The following is a 26275-nucleotide window of genomic DNA, read 5'->3' as shown; positions in this document are numbered from 1 at the left end:
CGGAAGGCGTTCGATACAGTTCCGCACTGTCGCCTGATAAACAAAGTAAGAGCCTACGGAATATCAGACCAGCTGTGTGGCTGGATTGAAGAGTTTTTAGCAAACAGAACACAGCATGTTGTTATCAATGGAGAGACGTCTACAGACGTTAAAGTAACCTCTGGCGTGCCACAGGCGAGTGTTATGGGACCATTGCTTTTCACAATATATATAAATGACCTAGTAGATAGTGTCGGAAGTTCCATGCGGCTTTTCGCGGATGATGCTGTAGTATACAGAGAAGTTGCAGCATTAGAAAATTGTAGCGAAGTGCAGGAAGATCTGCAGCGGATAGGCACTTGGTGCAGGGAGTGGCAACTGACCCTTAACATAGACAAATGTAATGTATTGCGAATACATAGAAAGAAGGATCCTTTATTGTATGATTATATGATAGCGGAACAAACACTGGTAGCAGTTACTTCTGTAAAATATCTGGGAGTATGCGTGCGGAACGATTTGAAGTGGAATGATTATATAAAATTAATTGTTGATAAGGCGGGTACCAGGTTGAGATTCATTGGGAGAGTGCTTAGAAAATGTAGTCCATCAACAAAGGAGGTGGCTTACAAAACACTCGTTCGACCTATACTTGAGTATTGCTCATCAGTGTGGGATCCGTACCAGATCGGTCTGACGGAGGAGATAGAGAAGATCCAAAGAAGAGCGGCACGTTTCGTCGCAGGGTTATTTGGTAACCGTGATAGCGTTACGGAGATGTTTAATAAACTCAAGTGGCAGACTCTGCAAGAGAGGCGCTCTGCATCGCGGTGTAGCTTGCTCGCCAGGTTTCGAGAGGGTGCGTTTCTGGATGAGGTATCGAATATATTGCTTCTCCCTACTTATACCTCCCGAGGAGATCACGAATGTAAAATTAGAGAGATTAGAGCGCGCACGGAGGCTTTCAGACAGTCGTTCTTCCCGCGAACCATACGCGACTGGAACAGGAAAGGGAGGTAATGACAGTGGCACGTAAAGTGCCCTCCGCCACACACCGTTGGGTGGCTTGCGGAGTATATATGTAGATGTAGATGTAGATGTAGATTGCACTCGCGATGCATTTACACTGGTGTCTAAAATTAAAGCAACAAACTAAAATTTGCAACGTTACCACAAAACAATGTAAACAAGTGACAGTAGAGTAGAAACAATGCAAAGAGCAGAGAACGTAAAAACTGCAACACGCATTAAGGTAGACAAAAAGTTCTTAGTTTTTTTTTCACATTAAAATATTTGCACACACATTCCAACAATTGGTAAATATTCTCAGTATGGGGTGTGATCATTTCTGGCAACAACACAGGCCCGAAAATGAGAGGGCATGCTGTGAATGATGTCATCAATCTCATGGTGAAGCAATAACGGCTATTCTTCCTGCAGAGCTGGTGGCAAGTCTTGGAGAGTGGTTGGTGTATGTTGACGTGATGGAACCCGTGTCCCTAGTGCGTCTGGGAGATACTCTATGGGATTCAAATCGGAAGAACGACCAGGCCGCGACATGCATGCAGTATCTTCCGTTTCCAAGAAAACATCAACTACCCAGGTTCTATGAGGTCGAGCGTTCTCGTCTGTAAATACGAAGTCCGGGCCAACAGCAACTCGCAACAACCGCAGATGAGGTCCAAAGATCTCGTCATGACATCTGACAGCAATTAAACCTTACAGATTCACCTGTACAGTTTCATGACGAGGTGTCTGAGTGGTGAACATTATCCCTGGCCACAGCATTAGAGATACTCCTCGATATCGGTGTCTTTCCATAATGTGTGGGTCCCGAAATCACGTTCATTGTTCCCTCCAGATGCAAATCCATCAAGATTCACTCTCATGACTAAATCGGGACTCATGTGTGAAAACGATGGCCCACTGTTGACCATCCAGGTGGCATTTTAATGACTCCACTCTAGACGTTCCCTTCTGTGAAGACGGGTCAGAGGCAGACTTACAGCAGGTCTCCGGCAGTAAAGGCCGCTCTGCCGAAACCTTCTGCACGCCGTTTGCCTCGATACAACGTCCAGTGAATTCTGCGAGCTCAAATGCCAGTTGCCGTGCAGCACTGAGGCGGTACGGCCGTGCCCTTACAGCCAAATAACGGTTCTCCCTTTTTGATGTCACACGTGGTCGGTCCTGCTCTGGTCTTCGGAATACAGATTTGGTCTCTATAAACTGTTGCCACGTCCCAGTAACAACAGAACAATTCACATTTAGCCATTGGGCTACACCAGTTTGCGACTGTGCTGCTTCTGTTCTTCCTTAGGCCCTCCACCACAGGAAGTCTGGTAGGTGTGTTCTCTGCGCCATACTGCACCGTCTGTGACTGTGTACACAACGATTGTGGATGTGGGACTGCCCGACAAACACGACCACGTTTGGCAGGTGCCCTGACATCATCGTTCGTGCGGTTGTCCGTTGACTGCAATGACGTCTTTTGTGCAGAACCTGATCGTATGGACATCTGTAGACAGTCTGTTTGATTATATCGTGAATTAGGCACAGGACAGGGAAAGAGCGGTTTGTTGCTTTAATTTTGGACACCAGTGTATAACTGATTCACCATTCTATAACTGCTTCACCATTCTATATATAAAAAAAAGGTTTATTAGAAATAATTAGTACAATTGTCTCTGTGAATCGTCGTTCGCGTTTTAGTAAAAGTCCTTCAAAAGCTAAATACGAGGGTAATCCCAAAAGTAAGGTCTCCTATTTTTTTATAAGTACAGAACTCTGTTTATGTGGCAGTTGGTCACACTGTTACGAAGAGTGCTTCACGCGCTGTGTGTGAACATGCGCACGCCGCGCCGAGGCGCTCAGTCTTGGCTTGGCAGCCGTTGAGATTGGAGCTCCCGTTGGATGTTACCGGAAAGTGAGAATTGCGCGCAGTTATTCGGTTTTTGAACGCAAAGGGCACTGCCCCAATTGAAATCAATTGCCAATTGACAAAAGTGTATGGTGAATCGTGCATGGATGTCAAAAATGTTTTCGGACCGAAATTCACGACGAACAAAGGAGCGGGAGACCGTCAATTTCTGAGGAGACAGTATTGAAGGTTGAGCAAAGCATGCGTGAAGATCGGCGGGTCACCCTGGCTGATCTCGGCACGTTGGTTCCTGAGGTTTCCCGAAGCACCGCTCACATAATTTTAACAGAAACATTCAACTACCGGAATGTGTGCGCAAGGTGGGTGCCACGAATGCTGCAGCAACGAGTTGATGGTTCCGGCGCATTTCTTCACCGCCTTACGGCCGAACAGGACAACTTTATGGACTCAATTGTCACGTGTGACGAAACCTGGGCATGCCACTTTACACCTGAGACCAAGCAACAATCGCACCAGTGGCGGCATCCTTATTCGCAAAAGCCGCGGAAATTCAAACAAATACAGTCTGCCGGTAAAGTGATGACAAGCGTTTTTTGGGATCGGAAAGGGGTCTTGTTGGTCGACTTTATGCCCACTGGGAGCACAATTAACGCTGATAGGTACTGTGAGACTCTGAAAAACTTAAACGGGCGATTCGGAACCGGCAAGGGCGTACACATTTTTCGTGACAACGCTCGTCCACACATCGCTCGGCAAACCATTGCTCTCCTGCAACAGTTTCAGTGGAACATAATCACCCACCCACCCTATAGTTCTGACTTGGCGCTCAGTGACTATCACCTGTTGATCCCTAGGTTAAAAGAACATTTGGCCGGAAAGCGATTCAGCTCCGACGACGAGGTGAAAGAAGAGGTTCATAACTTTCTGAACAGCACGGCGGCGAGCATGGGATATAAAAACTGCCACAGCGTATAAGAAAATGCATCGACAGAAATCGTGATTATGTCGAAAAATAGGTAAATGTTCAACCTGTAAACTGATGTAAATCATCGTGGAAATAAGCAGGTCTATTGTACTTATAAAAATGGGAGACCTGAACTTTTGGGACTACCCTCGTATCATTTACCTTCTGTCTCTTTCAAAATGAAAGTCTTAAAAGAAAATTGTTTTTCATATCTAATACCTGGTAGCACGCAGGTATAATTGGTATGAGAGCAACTGTACTACAGGGAGCTGTATGGGGTGAAAACTGTAGAGGAAGGCAGAGAATGGAATATATATAATATATAATTGAGGACGAGGGCTGTAAGTGCTATTCTGAGATGAAAAGGTTTGGAGAGGAGAGGAATTTGCGGCGGACAGCTTCAAACCAGTGAGAAGACTTAAAAAAAGTCGGCTTTGTAAAAGTGAGAAACGTGTGGCAGAAAATTAATATTTTTGTTTGAACTGTAGCTGTTTTAATGTATTGGGTTTCACACATCAGTTACATGTGATCATTATCGAATAAAAGTTAGCAAATGGCGAAAGTCATTGAACATCAACTTTATTGTCATAAACTGCGAAAATTATGGAAACGATGAGGTTACGCAAGTACTTTAACGTTAGAACAGTTTTAAGTCAGAACATTACAGCTTGTTTAAGACGGAGGAAGACATTTTACTACTGAATAACAAAGCATCGAAGCAAAACGTAAGTAGCATTAAAACCGGAAAAAAGGAAGTAGAGGCACCGGGAATGTAGTCTTACTAAAACATGTCAAAAATTAAGAGGACAGCTAAATCAGGAATAAATAGGTATTATTACGCTGAAAAAGGCAACTGAACGTCTACGCTAAACTGTACTGAGTTAAGAGATTATGGGATATAGTGAAGCCGTGTTCAGCGTCAAATGGACTGTCTTGAGGTCATCTATAGGATCACGAAAGATTTAACAGTGTCATGAACCACACAGTAAATATTTTTGTGTCATTTCGATTAAGTGTGTATGAACTGCAGTTGGAAGGAATGTTTCTTGTAGTTAAAAAGTGACTTCAATGTATTGTTCGTAAACGAACTGTGAAAAGAAAGGCGTACACATGATTTAGGAATAAAATGACTGGAACACTATTTCTCAGATGTTCCAATAGGCGTATACCAAACGCGTTGGCGAGCACGCAAGCATCCGATGTGATACCTACAAATAAGAATTTCTAAAAAACGAAAAAAAGCTAACGAAGGACAGATCACTTTCTCTGCTGGAGACTTCGACAGTCATTGAAAAGTGAACTGCAAATATATGTCGTAAATGATTTCAGCTTCAGTAATTTCACATTTTTTCTAGTATTCGATGGTTCTGTCCTTTCCGAGTACCTGAGTCAGCACGGCAGCCCCATTCTAGAGTGTCGTACGATTTTCAGGCTGGTCCCACGTCCATAATACCACTACCAACGGACTCATAAACATGCACGTCTCAACAGACGTCTGGCAGTCAGTAGTTAACAAAAGCCCTACAGATTTTTATGGATGTTTAGTAACTTCACTGTGCGAAAACATGCCGCACTGCTCTCCTTTTCCTTTAGGTGAATATATGATGGACTGTGTTTTAACATTAAAAATCATTTACCACTTCCAGCTAGACAGATTATTTCCTTTACTCCAATTACAAATCAACAGTTTCAAATACGAAATCTTCCAATATCGTTTCACATTGAAAAATATTACAGTTCTTTCAACTAATTGGCCAAGGATGAATACTTACATTTCGTCCAAGGTTTTCATTTTTCGGCTCTTCTATAAAGTATGTAACTTTGCATTGTCATGTGACAATGAATGGGTGAATAATTTAGTCAGCAACAGAGGTTAGAGCAAATGACGTAGAATCAATGTTCTGAAACATTTCTCTTTGATATAAAGAAGTGGAGGCTGTGACGACTCTCCCGGAAATTAGTTTATTAGGCGATGTTTTGCCTCTGTTTCGGCTCTAAGATCGTAGTCTGGCCCGTTCTCCATTTCTGACGAAATTAGGGTCTTCATTTTCTATGAACCTAGATCAGATGACGTGATCCCATCACGTTGCATTAGCCAACAGCCCACCACTTGTACACCTGGATATTGCTTAGGCAGTATAGTGACAAACAAGTCAGACTCACCCCACTCCCTTTCTCTCTCCCTCCCCCCCCCCCTCTCTCTCTCTCTCTCACTAAAACACACACACATACACACACCAGAGAGAGAGCCTCATCACGTTCTTTCTATTGCTCTGAATGTCTGTTCTATTAACCAATAATGGCGCGAGCATTCAAACGACACCTAGTCATGATTCCTGCAAGATATTTCAGATTGACTACCATTTGCTTAGAAAGATCACAAAGACTATTTTTAACTAAGATGCAGAAAGTGTTAATAACGCAGTTTAAACCAGCGTCTATGGTTTAATTACGCTAAACAATACTTAAGAAATTAGTCTATTGTAAATAAATTGGAAATTTCATAGATGGCTTACGTTGCCCCGTTATCCCTGTACTGACCCAACGACCATTAGTCAATGTGGCATTGGGATTCGATCGGTATCTGATTCACTCCCTAGTCTGCAGCTAGTGATTCAGCTAAATGACCAACATTATTTGTGTCAACCCCTTACACACACCCAGAAATTTTCATTTCTTCTTTCAACTTTCAAGTTAAATACCACTTTCAGTAATTTTAAATAATCTATCTACTGTGGTGAGTCACTTTTCCTCCGTGGATTTTAGAAAAAAAAAAAAAATCTCTACCATCATTAGGGAGTTGTCGATCGATGAGAGCAGCATCCCAGACCAGCAGAACATCCGAGGAAGATTTAAACTACGAACTAGCAGGAAAAATCTGATAGTATCATTGTCTGGTAAATACAAGAGAGAGGCTGGTGACTGCGAGTGAGGCGCGAGATTCTGGGAATGAGTCAGAGGGGCGCAAGAAGCGCCTGGCCTGGTGTCCCGCCTGCCCGCCGACCTGCGGAAACGGAACGCGGCAAAAATACGCTCTGTGCGGCGGGGCGGCGCAAAACGCCAAACTGTGGGGCGGGGTGCCGTGGGTGGGGGGGGGGGGGGGGGGGGAGACATGCCGCCGTCTGCGGTCGCGTCGCTTTCCCAAGGGGCCGACGCAGCAGAGAAACCATTGTCTGCAAACATTACGTCACGCCGCAGGGGCGCCGATCACACTGCGGCCATGGCAGACTCTGGCCTGATGCTGGAGACGTATTATTGATATCGTTCACACAACACGCGCCAGGGCAGGATAAAGCTAAAAAAGCGTAAACACAGGGCAAACCCTAACGGTGCAGTAGAAATTTTTGAAAAAAAAAAAAAAAAACCCCACTGCTGTATTGTTGCTATTTAGCACGTCCCACGTTGTCAGATCTTAGTTTCACCAAAGAACACCACGTCGTAAGCGAAAGGTGGGCAACAAGTTAATGCCAACGAAAGAGGTTTTGTATTTCCTGCTGGAGACTCACACGAATCATAGATAAACGAACTTAAAAGGCATGTTTGCTTCCAGTTTCAATAATTTTAAATGGAACTCATTTTTTCTTTTCGTTTCGTATCCGATGACTTTAGTTTTGCCCTGCACTTGGTTCCCAGACGAGTCCTGTTCTCCAGGTCCGTTTATTAACGTATTTACATGTTAATGAACAAAATAACACTCTTATTTCCTACTACAGACTTCAAAGAATGATTGATACACGAACTTCAGATAAAAAGTCTATTTGTTTTCAGGTAAAATAATTTTGAAAGTAGACCCATTTTCTTTCTTATTTTAATACCGTCTTTGCAGTTACAAGAAATAAGATGTTTCTGTTGCCAAAAGCGTTTCGTTTCATTGGAATAACTTGTCATCGGTGGTGTGCAGTGAGAGATATTTACGAATTGGTTTTCTCTCTACACTGAAAAACAGTTCGTTACAAAAGGTGTTGATTTTACTTACGGTCTAACATTCTGCGTGCTGTCTGTTCTATATCGTGTCTCCCTACCACTTTCGCGCAACGACGCTCTGAGCGTGTTTTTTAGGGAATTGACTAGTTTGAACCTGGGACCTGTTGCTGGTAAGGAGACGCCAGACCACACATGACATCTAGAGTTCAGAAGAGTTCAGTGACACTATCGATGATATAACCAAAAATACTTAATGATTTCAGCGTCAGCTCCACTGCTCTCCCTGTAAAAGAATCTTAATACTAACTAAATTTAGTGGACGGGGTTCAAGGCTTTCCTATTTTTAGTTAGCTGGTAAAATAACGTCGAAAAAGCAGTTAAGTTTACCACTGGAAACTTTATTCTACTCACAAAACATTGTTTATAAATTGCACTATTGATAAAAGGAAATGTTTTAATACAGGATGGTAAAAACCAACTGCGCTCAGCAAAAATGTCAACGAATATTCCCTGAATGCGTTTCCAAGTTCTACAATGGATCGAAGGATGACCTATGCCATATCACATCTAGGTTTAAATGAAGTTTCTCAAAAGAGAAAACTATCAAAATGGTCTACAGTGACCCTCAATTATCTTTAATTACTTATCTAACTTGTCGTAAATTAGTGGCTGATGTGGCTTCTCAATAACTATATAACAGAAAAATCATCACATTTCAGATTTTTACTTCAAGTGGCAAATGTGAACACCATGAGCTTTAATTGACGATCGACGCAAGTATTACGCAAAAAGGGGGTGTAACAGATGAGACTTCTGCCGTTCTGAGTGAAGCTTTATGCGCTGTTATGCGGCATCGCGTGCGTTCATTACCTTGTCGGTGTTCGTCAGGGGGCGGCGGGCAGCACAGCTCCGCTCACCTCGCTGTCTCGGAAGCAACTCTCTCTTAACTTCTCCTTACTACAATTTACCGAAGTTGGTTTAAAAAAACTATCTGGCTGTGTTTTCATCTGACCAATCAGGGTCTCAATGTAACCTTAAGCTCTGCCTACAAAAATTCTGTCTATCCAATGAGAAACGTTATACTTTTCATGGTGGGGCAATGTTTTTTAAAGCTTGCAACGTAACAGAGACGCGAAAAAGTCTCACTCTAAAACTTGCAGCTGGTGTGGTCCTTTTAGCGTTATCATAAGATCTATACTGTTCTTCTGGAGGGCTCTATCTTTTAACATGGGCTGGGGGGTGGTTCTGACGTAACAGAGACGCGAAAAAGTCTCACGCAAAAACATGCGGGTGGTGTAGCCCTTTTTGTGTTATCGTAAGATCTATACTGTTCTTGTGGAGGGCTCTAGCTTTTAACATTGGCTGGGGGGTCCTCCTGACGTAACAGAGACGAGACGCGAAAAAGTCTCACGCTAAAACTTGCTGGTGGTGTGGTCCTAGCGGTTAGCTGGAGACGTGGGTGTCCGTCCGTCCCTTATCGTAGGGCCTTCCAGCTTAACACGGTTCTGCTCTCGGCTTCTGTTCTCGTTTCTCCCCTCGGAACTGCGTCTGTCTCACGGTGGGAAGGTATGACATGCATTTAGGCATTCTTGTGTTAGTCTGTGGTATTCCATTTGCTCACTCGTTACTCGTATTACTTTGGTTAATTTAATGTCACGATTTATTCGGAGCTATGTGACATACTACTGGATTTGCTTATCATGTCAGGGTTTTCATGGGAGGTGTTGGATTTGCCTGACACCTTACAACGGTATTTCATGGCTGGTTTCCGCTCTCATCAGGAATTTACGGCTGCTTGCACGTTTTTGAGCTGTTCCTTCTTTTGGCACTGTTGATTCTGTGCTAGTCCCATATTTCCCTGCAGAACTATGTATTTCTTGACATGAAACACATCACAGTATAGTAGCACTTCTGCACTGGCAGGACATTTGGCACAACATACAAGGAGCGTAACAGGGCGTGGAAACAAACTACTAATCACTCAAGACTTGCAGACCACCTTAAATGTGAATATCATAGGCCGAGAACATTAGCAAAAGATGTGAACACAGTAAAAATCAGTAAAGACTATTTCCTTTTAAAGAAAACCTCCATCCTTACAAATCTATTGCTCCTCACCCTATTTGTTCCAACACACTCTCCATTCCACGACATTGCATTCACTGATGAATCAGTCCCCCTGCCTCACTTCCCCCCACCTGCTCACAATTTAAATCTTCATTTCCATCACTACACTTTCGTTTCTCTTTCATTTAAAATAAACACATACTAACACAATTTCATAACATATCTTTAGATCAAAGAAAAAACTAGAGGTAAAGTTGTTAATACTACACATACCACAAGAGTCATTTGTAGCCCGAATGATACAAAAAGACACAAACAGTCGTGTGTTATATTGTGGTGGTTTTCACATCAAGAAACGCTCAGTTATGCAACGCAATACGGGATTGGGCCAGAATCAACAGTGCCACAGGAAGGAATAATCCAGAAACAGACGGTATTTCCTGATGTGAACCGTAACGACGCATGAAGTGCCGTAAGTAATATCAACATCTTTTACAAAAAATGGTTCAAATGGCTCTGAGCCCTATGGGACTTAGCATCTGAGGTCATCAGTCCCCTAGAACTTAGAACTAGTTAAACCTAACTAACCTAAGGGCATCACACACATCCATGCCCGAGGCAGGATTCGAACCTGCGACCATAGCGGTCGCGCGGTTCCAGACTGAAGCGCCTAGAACCGCTCCGCCACTACGGCCGGCCATTTTTTACAATGAACTGTTTTTCGGTGAAGACAGAAAACCAATTTATTAATGTCTCTCATTACAGACCACTGATGATGTGTTATTTCAAGAAAAAATACCTCTTTTGGTAACCAAAAGACGTATTTTGTTGTAGTTGCAGAGATGGAATTAAAGCGCTCTCAGTAATTGTAAAACAACTAGGGACAATATAACCATACAAATGAAGTATCTTCTTTCCATTTAACCTTGTAGTGCACCTTATTGCTAGACCAGTCCGATTCTTCATACCCTTTTATTAACTTCTCTATTATCGAACGCCTAACTTTTTTCCTGTACCGTAATCCTCGTTGTCTCCTTCCTATCAGTCCATTATAAATGTAAAAATCGGATCCATTAAGAGCTCCGAACGTTCAGAAATGTATTTCTTAATACGGAGACCGTATTACACATATCCACAACAGTTGTAATTTAGTCATGTAACATGCTTCTAAGACCAACAAGAAACAAAAAGATGTTTTGAAGCACTTTTATAAGGAAAATAAGAAAATTTGATTTTTGCTCCAAACAGTCTTATAACATTTTGCACTCAGTGCAGCAATTATTTCACTTAAAGCTCACACGACAAGGTATTTCCGTTGCAAATAGTTGTCTAAAATTGACCGCATAATGTATTTTTAATTATGTTAAACTGGCAAGGAAGATATAACACAATATTACGTTACAGCTGCACTTTCGACGAACGAAATCTCAATTCATGTGACTTTTTACCATAGTGCAAAAGATGTCCTAGGGCACAACGCAACGATTGACCCATAGCTAGCTACCCTTCACGACATGACTTACGCGATTCCACGAAACAGCAGACTGAGAGCCTCAGAACAAATTCAATACTTAAAGGTAAAGAGGTTTCACTCTGATTATGGGTACGCAAGCCACTCACAGTCCTCATTTATTGTAACGAACAAGTGGGAGCATTGCTCAGTTCAGCATATTTCTTTCATGCATATTTCTCTCCTGCACGTATTTCATTTTTTTATCGGCACATTGTGTAATACCGTGCAACTAATATACGTTTATGTGTGTGGTACTTCTGATGACATATAAGGAAAACAGAACACCTAGGACGGAAACTCTCGGCCACAGTACACTCAACTGATTTTGATTACAATATTTCAAAAAGTCCGTGATAATTTCGTAAGTCGTTGTATTTTCTGATGCGAGGGTATCGGTTATTTAGTAAGACGTTGGTGTTCCAGCTCATACAGTCACTAGCATACAGTGACTTTTTAATTGCAATACTGCTCACACGAAAAGAATGGTTTTGCGCTATCTTCATGTTTTACGAATATCTCTTCAAAATAATAAAATGATTGCGAACACAGCACATGGACGATTTTCGAACAGAGGTTTCAGATTTAGAGCAATCGCTCACCTTTAATGTCTTCCTTCATGTAAAACGAAACCTACAGCAAGTTCCATCCATCACATAGCAAAAGAATATTAATGAAATAATTAATATCTGCTCGCTGTGATTACAGGTGATTATTGTATTCATTCAAGCAAGCTTAGTAGATGCAACTAGGGGCTAGGTAAGACACGTATTCTGCGTAAAGCTTACTTGTTGGATAGATAGTAAACAGCTACTTTTTCATGAAGGAATGTTATATTATTCTGGTTGATGAAATCTTCTCGTGATTCTATCCAGGTAGCTGCTTCGACAATCCGCAACGTTTCGATGAGTGTCATTCACGTCATCTTCTGGCGAAGATGAGATGAGATGGCGAAGATGAGAATGACACTCATCGAAACGTCGCGGGTTTTCGACGCAGCTACCCGGATGGAATCCCGAGAAGATTGCATCAGAAGTATAAACCGGGAAGCCTACATTCACATATTATTCTGGTTGTTTTGCAATAGTGTATAATATTTGCATTTATAATCAGTCTTCTGAGAGGATCAAATAATGATGCATAGACCTTAGCACTACCCGTGCTTTAGTGTAGCACCGTTTCGTCTTTAGCAGTTTAAATCACTGTGCAACAGTCCCACTGTGGCGGCGACCGTTTTAAATCACCTGAAACGTCCCCTTAGAAAAATTATGAATGACTGTACTAGTAAACTTCTACGTTATTTGATTTTCAAACAGCTGAGCAAAACTCAACATACTCAAACAGTTTTCTCTTTACTTATTGTGATCATCACTAAACTGACACACAATATTTTTAGCGCAACGCAATCTGACTTTCAAAAATCCCTACAAAAGAATGGCCCTGACTAACAATAACCTATAACTTTCATGAATCACTTACCTCACAAAAATCTTCGTTACTCGAACAACTGCGATACAGCGAGGGCCAATACTGCTAGCTAAATAAAAGCTTCTAACTACTGAATGCACTAACTACGGATAGGTATAGTTAGCAAATGAAAGATTTCGATAGAGAACAATGTATTTACCTCAATAGTGTTCAAAAGTCATCATATATACATCTACCTATTCATGACATCCATCTTTACAAATTTCCATTTTCTGGCGGACACACGTCCAGATCGTCCACTTATAGCAACCTCTCAAAACTCCGCCATCTCACTCCCCACATCCTCTGCTGCTGGCGGTTCACCATCATCTGCCCAACGCTACGCGCTATTCACATCCAACTGCCCAACACTACACAAGCGAATATTCCAACAATGAGTCCAACAAGCCACAGACTGCACACAGCGCAGTCAGCGATTTTAATACGGAGCACTACCTGGCATTACCAACATAAAAACTTAGGCAGCCCACTTACCTTAAGAAACTGGTTACTAACTTCAAATAATTCCGCCTTGCTTTCTTAAAGTTTATAAATAAACCTACTTCCCAAATTAAACAGTCTCTCGAATTCTTCTCCACTACAACGTGGATGTCAGTTCTCCTTCCGTTAAGAACACTGACGGACACCTTTTAATCGATTCGCACTTCCAGTATTTCACTTTCAGTATTACTTATTGTATTCGACCATGCAGTTCAGGAAACAATAACAAACTCTCAAACTGTTCCATTGTTGCCAATATGTATACCCTATAATTACATATCACGATTACTTGCGCTTTAATTATGATCTTCGTTGACTGACATCAGCTTAAAACAGATCTTAAAGCATTACAAAACTGTGAATAATTTTATTTTCAACGTTTAGCGATTGTACAACCGTCCCCAGATAAATTTAATATCCACGGTGAAGTGTCACTGTCTAGTACGAGGTGCATTCAAGTTCTAAGGCCTCCGATTTTTTTTCTCCAGACTGGAAAGAGATAGAAACATGCGCATTGTTTTAAAATGAGGCCGCGTTCATTGTCAATACGTCCCAGAGATGGCAGCACCGTACGGCAGATGGAATTTTACCGCCAGCGGCGAGAATGAGAACTGTTTTAAATACTTAAAATGGCGACGTTTTTCTTACTTGAACAGCGTGCAATCATTCGTTTTCTGAAATTGCGTGGTGTGAAGCCAATTGAAATTCATCGACAGTTGAAGGAGACATGTGGTGATGGAGTTATGGATGTGTCGAAAGTGCGTTCGCGGGTGCAACAGTTTAATGAAGGCAGAACATCGTGTGACAACAAACCGAAACAACCTTGGGCTCGCACAAGCCGGTCTGACGACATGATCGAGAAAGTGGAGAGAATTTTTTTGGGGGATCGCCGAATGACTGTTGAACAGATCGCCTCCAGAGTTGGCATTTCTGTGGGTTCTGTGCACACAATCCTGCATGACGACCTGAAAATGCGAAAAGTGTCATCCAGGTGGGTGCCACGAATGCTGACGGACGACCACATGGCTGCCCGTGTGCCATGTTGCCAAGCAATGTTGACGCGCAACGACAGCATGAATGGGACTTTCTTTTCATCGGTTGTGACAATGGATGAGACGTGGATGCGATTTTTCAATCCAGAAACAAAGCGCCAGTCAGCTCAATGGAAGCACACAGATTCACTGCCACCAAAAAAATTTCGGGTAACCGCCAGTGCTGTAAAAATGATGGTGTCTATGTTCTGGGACAGCGAGGGCGTAATCCTTACCCATTGCGTTCCAAAGGGCACTACGGTAACAGGTGCATCCTACGAAAAAGTTTTGAAGAACAAATTCCTTCCTGCACTGCAACAAAAACGTCTGGGAAGGGCTGCGCGTATGCTGTTTCACCAAGACAATGCACCCGCACATCGAGCTAACGTTACGCAACAGTTTCTTCGTGATAACAACTTTGAAGTGATTCCTTATGCTCCCTACTCACCCGACCTGGCTCCTAGTGACTTTTGGCTTTTTCCAACAATGAAAGACACTCTCCGTGGTCGCACATTCACCAGCCGTGCTGCTATTGCCTAAGCGATTTTCCGGTGGTCAAAACAGACTCCTAAAGAAGCCTTCGCCGCTGCCATGGAATCATGGCGCCAGCGTTGTGAAAAATGTGTACGTTTGCAGGGCGATTACGTCGAGAAGTAACGCCAGTTTCATCGATTTCGGGTGAGTAGTTAATTAGAAAAAAAAAATCGGAGGCCTTAGAACTTGAATGCACCTCGTATGTGTCAGAGTTACGGAGAGCTACCTGGTATAACTGCCGAACCCATCGTCTGGCTTTGATATTAAACTGGTCTGAAGGTGGTTGCAATACAAATAAATCAAGAATCTGATTGTTTTAAGATGGACTGAACAAAAATCGGCGTATTCATAGGGGACTATGTCTAATATTGTTAGCCGGCCGGGGTGGCCAAGCGGTTCTAGGCGCTACAGTCTGGAACTGCGCGACCACTACGGTCGCAGGTTCGAATCCTGCCTCGGGCATGGATGTGTGTGATGTCCGTAGGTTAGTTAGGTTTAACTAGTTCTAAGTTCTAGGGGACTGATGACCACAGAAGTTAAGTCCCATAGTGCTCAGAGCCATTTGAACCATAATGTTGTTAATATTAGTTTGATATCTCTTGTAATTTTATACGCCAAAATACAGAAAAAAAGATATTTTTGTACTTCTCACTAATGGCGAGAATGATAACATCCTTCAGCCCATGGGGACAAAATCTCACGACATTAATTAAAAATCTAGCGTCCACACATGGAAATATAAACACAGTGGTTTCCACAGACGTCTCCACGTAGGTATTAGCGCACACGGCTCATGTCTGAATATACGGTATTAAGAAACAGTTGCAAAGCTATTCAGTTTCCTCTGTCACATTATTGCCCTGTGAAATGCGTACTGATCACTATTTCCACATCATTTCGCACATTTGAATAGAAAATCGCCTTTACCCGAATGGCAACAGCAGCAACATACGAAAAGTAAAAGTGCCCGAAACGTACGCCTTAACAGCCCTGAACTCTCGCTCGATTCTCAGATTTGTCGGGTTCAGAGGAGCTCTCCAACATGTCTGTCGTTTCGGGTGTTCAGCATTGTGGTGCAAATTGACTGATTTCTGTCTAACGTAAGTAGTGGTCATTCCCACTGGTTCTGTCACCTCTTTGTTCTCTGCAATGGTATGCCTGCTGAAAGACCATACAGCTCTTAGTTTGCATGTTAACGACCAACAAAATCCCTTTAACGTCATGGAAAACCATCTGACAGTTTGGTTGGTCCAGAAACTCCTTGATACCCAGTGTGTGATTGCACCCTTCTGGGCACCTCTTTCTACGTATATTAGAGGTCGTTTACATTTACTCAAAACGTTCCTTCATACTATTGCGTAGTTTATTATTATTTATTCCTTTACATGATATTTGGTACCCACCAAAGGTAGATAGGTGATGGTGCGTCACATAATATACAGCCGTTGAGGGAATGAGAACAGCCTACCACTGAGCAGCAATAGTGGTTCGTACAGCAACGTGTCTAGTGTTTCATTGTGAGCTACGGCGCTGTGTATTAGTGGTCAAGCTCGCTTCGGCATAGCTCCCAATGATATCTGTAATACGTGAAGAAATAATAATGATCAGATCACGGGAGAACCAATGCTAGGTTACGGAAGAAAGTCACACATTAGCACAGGGAACAAAGGCGCGTCTGGAATTTCAGTGGAGACGAGTCAGAGATATGTTGATTAGGCTTCATTGTGAATCTTTTCTGGTCGCTGAAGGGCAAACGAAGAGATGAAATAACGTTCGTGACTCAACAAGTTGGTAATCCTGCGTCAGAACATTGACTGTCCGCTACGGTCGCAGGTTCGAATCCTGCTTCGGACATGGATGTGTGTGACGTCCTTAGGTTAGTTAGGTTTAAGTAGTTCAAGTTATAGGAGACTGATGACCTCAGAAGTTAAGTCCTATAGTGCTCAGAGCCATTTGAATCATTGACTGCCCAAGTCATTATACAGTGACGCACCAAAGAAACTGGTATAGGCATGTAAATAGACTGAATACGGCAACACCTATAGAAGACAAGTATCTACCGCAGTTGTTAAGTCGGTCACTGCTGCTACAATGGCAGGTAATCAAGATTTAAGTGAGTTTGAACGTGGTGTTATAATCGGCGCACGAGTGATGGCGACAGCATTCCCAGGTAGTGATGACATGGGGATTTTCCCGGGGCGGTTTTCCTGTACGACCATTTCATGAGTGAGGCGTGAGAATCAGGAATTCGGTAAAACGTCAAATATCTGACATTGCAAGATCCTGCAAGAAAGGGGCCAACGACGACAGAAGAGAATCGTTCAGTGTCACAGAAGTGCAGCCCTTCCGCAAAATTGATGCAGATTTCAATGCTGGGCCATCAACAAGTTTCTGCGTGTGAACCAATCAACGAAACATCACCGATATGGGCTTTCGGAGGCGAAGGCCCACTCGTGCACCATTGATGATTGCACGACACAAAGATTACGTCTCGCCTGACCCGTCAACACCAACAATGGACTGTTGATGAGTGGAAACATGATGCGTGGTCGGAAAAGTCTTTCAATTTGAATCGAGCGGATGATCTTGTACGGGTATGGAGACAACGTTATGAATCTATGGACCCTGCTTGTCGATAGGGGACTGTTCAAGCTGGTGGAGGATGTGTAATGGTGTGGGGCGTGTGTGGTTGGAGTGATATGGGACCCCTGATACGTCTAGATACGACTCTGACAGGTGACACGTATGTAAGCATCCAGTCTGATCACCTGCATCCATTCACATCCGTTGTGCATTCCAATAGATTTGGGAAATTCCAGCAGGACAATACGACAGCCCACACGCCCAAAATTGCTACAGAGTGGCTCCAGGAACACTCTTCTTAGTTTAAACACTTCCGCTGGCCACCGAACTCCTCAGACATGAACATTATTGAGCATATCTGGGATGCGTTGCAACGTGCTGTTCAGAAGAGTTCTCCCCCCCCCCCCCCCCTGCCTCCCCCCCACCACACACACACACACACAGTGCTCTTACAGACTTATGGACAGTCCTGCAGGATTCATGGTTCATGGTGTCAATTCCCTCCAACACTACTTCAGACATTAGTCGAGTCCATGCCACGTCGTGTTGCGGCACTTCTGCCTGCTCGCGGGAGCGCTACACGATATTTGGGAGGTGTACCAGTTTCTTTAGATCTTCATTGTAGCATAATCATTGAATCAGCGTGAAGCAGTAGGACCAAGAATGCTACGGAGCGCAAGGCTCGTTGTGTACTTATCTTTATCGAAAGAGAAAGCAAGAAAACCTTTTTCTTTTTTTTTTCTTCGGAGTATCACTTGCAACCTACGTTTTCAGTTATTTGCTAGACGTATTCCAAACTCTTTCTCCCTCCATAGCTTTTCAGTTTTTACCATAATTATGTGCCTTATCGTGTCCAAGCGATCTTGTGAAAGTATTTTGTGAAAGAATAACAGAATTACATTCGGCATGTGGTTACCGAGTTGCCAGCTGGATGCCAGGGCGAGCTCTAGAGATCGTCTGCCCTCCGCCTGTAACCCTCCTTCTAGTGTAGTAAGCTCTTAATACTGTTTGAAGTAAAAATAAATGTCGGAAGAGAGAAAGGACGATTATAACGATGGCATTAATGACGATAATAGGCGAAGCCGGCGTTGTAGGTCTCTCTTTCACACAATGATGTGTGATCGTGGAAATATGATTAATCGGTTTTGTGCGTCAGAATTAACATAGCAATAAAATGACGCTTATAAATAGGCGCCGGACTTCGTTCTCATGTAACTGAATGAAGATAGGTTCGTTTTCTGGAAAGCGCTGTGAGCAGATAAGGTTGCGACTATGGCGACCGATCCATTGCATCATCGTATTAAGACGACCATCAACGACTATTTGATGATAAACATCAAAACTTATTAAATGAAGACAAGGAGTAAATGAAGTAATACAAATGAATAAATTTTCATTTCAAGACCGTACTGAGACACTATCATTTTTCATAAAACAAAATCATATCGTAAGTAAGACACAGACCATCCCTGAGACCGGGGAGCTGTGACACTGAGTGTGGGATTAGAGGCCCCAGCTGTGACCCCCGCTCCTGCCCGACACCCCAGCTGTTCCGGCCGCGCTGGCGGTATGGAAATTTCTGGGAAGGGCGCGAAGTGGCCGCATTGTTCCCGAGGACGGCGCGGCAGCTACCGACCCGCCCCGTTTTTGCCGCCGCCCCCCGGTAAACAGGCCACGAATTAACTAATTGCTGGAACATTGCCACCGTCCGGTCCTGCCTTTGTCTCGGGACGCAGGTGTGCTGTGCTGTGCTGTTCGGTGGCATCCGCTACGGAACAAGACACAGGCCACACTGGGAGGCTAATGCTGTACAGGCAGTGGCGAAAATGCATTGAGTGGAGTGGAAACATGCGACATACTTCACTAAAACGTGCAGAGTTCTCCTTCACCACCAAAGACTTCAAGCTATACCAAGGTCTGTCCTAGCAATCTTCTTACCCATCGCCTCCACGAATAAAAGCTCAGCTACCAGGACTAATACACGCGAACTGCCGGAAGAGCTGCGTTTAAATCTTTTTCTATCCATCCACAACCTTATTTCTCATAGTAAAGTGAACTGCGTCGACAGCCTCTGGTAGACTCATCAATTCCGACCGACCGCCATGTCATCCTTCGACAATGGCGTCATTGGATGCCAGATGGAGGGGCGTGAGGTCAGCACACCGCTCTCCCAGTCATTGTCAGTTTTCGTGACCTGAAGCCGCTACTACTCGGTCATGGAGTTCCTCAGTTGGCATCGCGAGTCTGAGGGCGCCTCGTACCATTCCTCCAACCAAGGAAATATCCCTGGCAGTACCAGGTATCGAACCGGGGTCGTCGGGATGACCGTCATCCGCGCTGGCAAATCATTTGTGGAGGCGGTCACATATTCGTCACAGTCCTTGTAAATACTCGGGATGCTCTTTCAGTCAAATCCTCCACCATCCATGTTCAATCTCGCTAATACACCACGTAACATGATTTCTTGTGGAATTTCACTTTATATGACCATCAAATGCTTATTTTTATGCTCAATGTTAACTGTCTCAATCAGTAGACCATTATTAAGCCGAAGCAAAACGTAACCAGCTTGTGACTATAACATTTGAAGTGAACAACTTTGATATAGCTAATATATATATTTCTTTCTTTCTTGGGCCTTGTTGCGAGGTACTGGGGTGGAGAAGAGTTTGTACCTCTTTAATTCAGAAGAATTTTGCATGAGAAAGAGACATGCATTCGACCCCCTCCTTATCTACCAGCTAATTAATTATGTGCACAACAGTAACGGAAGAAAATGATGATGGACCCTGCTAGTTGGTAAAATATGGAGTGCACACTCACATCATAAACTACTCAAAAAAAGAGAACTTTTATCATAAAAAAACAGGAAATGGGATTCTGCCTATATCTACGAAGTGAAATGCGGATTAAATATTACAATGAGATTTATTACACATTAGAACATAAATGCACATAATTGTCGACACAGTAGGTTAAAGGATAGGGTATACTGAAACATTATGAGAATAAGAGTTGGCTCGAGAACAAGGGGCTCCTACTCTCTGTGATACAATAGATTGATGATAATGACTGGAGGTCCTAATGAATCAAATATTAATCTCCCAACTATATAGCAGTATCGCAATTAGTAGTGAGAGCTCAAATGGGAACACATGGAGAAACAAGGAAGGTGGACTTGTAGCAAAGCGAGGGCACATGCTCCTGAGGGATTCAGTATAAAACTGATAATGCCCTACAATGCCGGAGCCGCAAAATACTGTACCAGTACTGAAATCTGCAGCACATCATCGGTAGGCAGCGTCCTGATGATGTAGGCGCCGACTTCTGGTGTGCAGCAGCTCTGTGGCCTCGAAGGCTGTCCGAGAATTCTCAAGTTCTTCCGAAAAAGAGCGACCTTATCGCAAGACTGTCTGACTCTGACAAAGATCAGATCGCGAAAAGCCCCCTGTCATTCGAGACAAGAGCGAAGCCAGCATTGCTCAACTCCCTACTCTCCTCAAAAACCGCGAATCAGCGTTCATTGATGATTCCAAAATTCCTCCACAGTGTCTCCGAACATCATTCGTGCCAATGGCGGACCGTTCCCTCCAATTTAGAGCAGGGTTTCATGATGTCAACTACCCTCAGTTTAAGTCGACCAATCATCCCTCTGCTATTCATGACAGGGCACTGAACCTGTCGTTTGACCGGCTACCCGGAGTGGCCGAGCGGTTAAAGGCGCTACAGTCTGGAACCGCACGACCGCTACGGTCGCAGGTTCGAATCCTGCCTCGGGCATGAATGTGTGTGATGTCCTAAGGCTAGTTAGCTTTAAGTAGTTCTAAGTTCTAGGGGACTTATGACCACAGCAGTTGAGTCCCATAGTGCTCAGAGCCATTTGAACCATTTGACCGGCTACAATAACAACCTGCCTAGACCACCAGCCATCCAGCGCCAGACAGTCGCACCCAGCAAGGCACGGTCCACAAGTATTCTCAGAATCAAGAGGACAATGCAGTCAGTCGGTGCCAGGAATCTTCGTTTCGGACGCGCCGGAACGGTAAACACATATACTGCCGTGACTCTCAGACGTCTCGCAGGTCGTTTTTCACTGCATACAATAGGCGAAACTCGACCAACGTTAGTCGTTCCGCCAGGTGCTTAAGGCTATTCTACGAACCCCTCAGAATTCAGGGAAGTGCAGCTCCCAACCATAAATACCGTGCGCTGCATCCTCCGATGCTTGCCTCGCACAAGCGACCCAGGGATGTAACCCAACATGTATAAGAATCAAGTGAAAAATATTATTTGAGCTCTCAGTACAAATACCCTCATTACAATAACCTTATTCGGTCTGTTACTACCGTGCAATGACAAATAACATTAATAAAATTGATGAAAATGAGAGGAGACATGCAAAAGAGGTCATAGAACCTCTCAGTGTCCCGATTCTACATGTGGTCGGCCTTGATAATACGAATTTGGCAGTGTTAGTTGCAGAGGGTGGCCAGATGCCCTTCCTGCCGCCACAGCGAACACCCCAGAACGTAAGTAGAGCTCTCTCAGTTCTCGCAAGAACAATTAACTAACTGGCTGGTTCGTTTCTCCATAGTTGGAGCTCAACGATGCTACAGCTAATTTCCAGCTGGATGTCAGCTGCTGTGAATGCAGTGTTCACAAGTGTACAGAGCGTTATGCACCCCGTTCTGCACTAGACGCCAGTTCAGAGAATTCCCCTCTTACATGAGATTTTCACTCTGCAGCGGAGTGTGCGCTGATATGAAACTTCCTGGCAGATTAAAACTGTGTGCCCGACCGAGACTCGAACTCAGGACCTTTGCCTTTCGGAGGCAAGTGCTCTACCATCTGAGCTACCGAAGCACGACTCACGCCCGGTCCTCACAGTTTGGAAGGTAGGAGATGAGATACTGGCAGAAGTAAAGCTGTGTGGACCGGGCGTGAGTCGTGCATCGGTAGCTCAGATGGTAGAGCACTTGCCCGCGAAAGGCAAAGGTCCCGAGTTCGAGTCTAGGTCAATTCCCCTCTTGTCTTTCTCATAGCTGAACTGTCTCCCCACCTGGTTTCTTTCGTTCTCCATGTCATGGCTTTTTTCCACCAAAGGAGCGTTCGTCTTATTTTGTGGAAACTCTCTCGCACGGTTTCTACCATTAAACTGTGTCGAGATCTCGGCACTTTAGCCCTTCCCAGTGCGTTTCTGCCAATCGGACGTTTTGTCCCCACTCCAGACGGCTACAAAGTTACATGTGTCTATGAATGTGTGTACCATTCACAGTTCATGTGATCGAATGCGTCTCTGGTTTTGTTCGTACCTATTTGGAATTCTGCAATGCAGTTTTCTCCAGCTTTTTCTGTCCTCCTCCCAGTGTCCCAGCCCATTACTCTCTCTCCCGTCTGAGCCACCTGGTCAGTCAGTCGTTGACTCCCGCCTGGGACGCCCCGCCCCTTAAGTGGTTTCCGTGGTACCCCCTGTGGCACGGCAGTCGCCTCTGCCTGCCGTTGCTTCCAAACCAAAACGTTTCCTCTTGCTTCTTGTTCCACTTTCTTCTCATAGACGTAAGTTATATAGGAACGGTGTGTTATTACCGTCGATTTAGTGTCATCCCTTTTCGCATTACATACTAATAGGCAAATTTGCTCATTACTGCCGAATTAAAGGTGTCATATTCACCTTCCCGTTGCAATGTATAAAGTTCTTATGTAAGGTGCGAAACTGACCTTCATTTATTCTGCCACCTTACAACTGCTCTAATTAGTGATGTCAAGATCACTGCTAAGAATTTGTTAATATAAGGCTGTGAGTCATGTAGTTGAAGTTGGTCATCAGGACTTGTTATCCTCGAACGTTTGTTATTAGTAGTTCAAAATGCAGAATTACTGAATTGTTGTTCTTATGATCCAATCACGTTTCGCAGAGAGACCATACACCAATCGGATTTTTGTGATTTTTTTTATACTTATGGCACGCAAAGTTCAGAGCTCAAATGTCTACAACAGCAGTTGGATGCGATTCTAAAAATTCTCAGCAAAATCTGCTTTGAAGTTTTCTGAGTGTCCTTAACAACCTAAAGCAAGGTCGACTTTTCGATAGGCAGCGTGGCTGTGTGGTGGAGTGCTCACTTGTGGTGACGGCGGCATGGGTTCGATTCCTGCTATATGCTAACTTTTAAACAATGATGCTTGTTCTACGAGCATTTCTGCAAAGTGTATAGCACACGAAGATGGGAAAAAAATCGGTAGCGGTCGGCACTGCGAATCAGTGTCCGAGTCTCATTTCAGTCATCATTTATTTCTTTTTTTTTTTTGTACAGTCGAATGCCTATCTTATTTAAATATATAAAGCATTACATATATATATATATATATATATAGATATATATATATATATATATATAACGAAAAATATTCACGTCTTCCCATTTCCAATTACATATCACACACAAAAAATCCAATTTTCATTGCAAATATAAATTCTTAGTTTCCAACCTTTTATAAAAGATGGTTAATAGTATTATTTGTGCTCTGCCTTATGGCGGGTCTGGTCACGGTGGGGCCTCGTGAGAGAGGTCCACTACATGAGCGTCGTGGTAAGTGATTCCAGTGACGGTTTCCCATTGCCTTCCACTGATGATAATAAAATGATAATGAGGACAACACAACACCCAGATGCTGAGCGGAGAAAATCTCCGACCTAGCCGGAGTCGAACCCGGGTCCCTTGGTGTGACAGGCCGCCGCGATAACCACAAAGCTATCGAGGCGGAACAATAGTTAATAAAGACTGTTTAGAAAAAAGAAATAGAAATTAAATTATTTTGTCTTTACGTATTTTACTCCCCACGGATATGTTGATAAAACATATAAATTTGCTTAGACATTTACGTACGTCAAGAATCGAGCCCAGGCCGCCTTCGTGGCAAGTAAATATCCTACCACAGAGTGACGCAGCCTGTCGAAAACACCAGCTTACTTAGGATAGTAAAGACGCTCGGAAAACTTCAAAGAAGATTTTCTCGAGAATTTTTGAGAGTTTTATCACGATGCTTTGAGATATTGATATTTCACTTCTGAACTTCACGTACCTATGATACCAGGTGGTCCAGTGTGGGCTGTAATTATCGTATGACAGCGAACGTGGTGGATATTCTAATTTACTATCGCGGAATCGATTTAAGCTGGAAAAAATTAGTTCCAAATTTGGTTACCAGGTGTAAATGCGGCTCTGTCAATGCAAGAAAGAGGCATGGAAATGTTTCCGTATGTAATGGATTAGAAACGGGATGTGGGCAGAAAAGATCAAGCAAGTGAGAAAGGCCATAATGTTGATTTTATTATTAGCCGCAGCTTACGCAATTTGTGCAATAAGAGCGCCGGAGATGCTGACGAGATGTTATACTGCGCCGGATTTGTACCTGGTGGCCAAACTCGGAACTAATTTCTTCCAGCGTAAATCGGTTCCGCGTTAACACATCAGCTTATCTAGCAAATTTCGTCGCCATGCGATAATTACAGCCCATAATGAAACTCTCTGAATAGCTGCCTTTTAATTGTAGCCACTCGGAAAAAAACCAGAAATCCGATTGCCATGTCGTCTACTCACTTACAGCTAGTAGTGTATTGTGTCGAGTTACTTTATTGTATGTTTTCTTGTGTGGGATTCAACTGATAGCAAACGTTACATCAGCAACTTTTCACTGGTAGAGCCGATAAAAAGTACATTTACTTATCAAAAGTGTCTGTACACTCCTATGTAAGGCAGTATTAACTAATACATGTTACGAAAGGTGGATCCGCATATATAAAAGGAGGCAGGTCAGTAGAGAAACAGTGACAGTAGAATGGATTGGTATGGGGAGACCAGTCACGTCGAAGTGGACTGACTAGTCTTTAGATGTCAGCCGAGCAACAACTCGAAAAGAGACATTTCAGTCCTTCTAAACTTGCCCAAGTAGGCTGTTGATGGTGTGACTGTGAAGTGGAAAGGCGGAGGGACAGCCACACCTAAACCAAGACCAGGCATCTGGGCAACAACTCTATCAGAGGCGTTTCAACCCTTCTATACCTGACCAAGTCAACTGTCGATAATGTGACGGTGTAGTGAAAGGCGAAGGAATAGTCAGAGCTGAACCAAGACCAGGCAGACCTGATGTACTGACGAACCGGGTGCATCGAGCGTTGCGTAGGGTGGTAGTAAAAATTCGCGTGAAATAAGCGGAGTTCCGATATGCTGTCAGCCGTCCAGCTAGCATAATGACTGTGCAAATGGAGTTGAATGGTCGAGCAGCTCCTCATAAACATCACATATCTACAGTCGGTGCTAAGCGACGCTTGAGGTGATGTAAAGAGCCAAGCCACTGGACAGCGGATGACCTGGACTGATGAATCACGCTCTTTTCTGTGTAAATCGGATGGAAGTATTTGGGTTTGGCGAATGGCTGAAGAACGTTACCTGCCATCATGAGTAGTGCAAAAAAATGTACCGAGGAGGTAGTGTTACGTTGTAGGGGTGTCCCCTTACTTCGATAGGGAAAACTCTGAATGCGGAAGGAAATAAACGCATTTTGCATCACTTGCGGTAGACGAATAGCAGAGGAACTTCAACCTGACATATAGTAGCAAGTGTGAAGCAGTGGTTTGTGGAAAATAAGATTCCTGAAGGGGGTTTGTTTATATACAACTTTTCTCTTCAAGTCACGATTTTCTTTTATTCATATTTTACATGACGCGTTTCGTGAAATGGTTCCCATTTTCAAGTGTGCATTTCTTTGCACTATGCCGTTTCTACGTAATGGTTTCGGTGTTTGAGGTTCTGCTTTGTTTTGTTGACTTTACTGCAATA

Source organism: Schistocerca piceifrons, chromosome 1 (genome assembly GCF_021461385.2).
Source record: "Schistocerca piceifrons isolate TAMUIC-IGC-003096 chromosome 1, iqSchPice1.1, whole genome shotgun sequence".
Classification (NCBI taxonomy): domain Eukaryota; kingdom Metazoa; phylum Arthropoda; class Insecta; order Orthoptera; family Acrididae; genus Schistocerca; species Schistocerca piceifrons.
Note: the sequence above shows the minus strand (reverse complement) of the source record.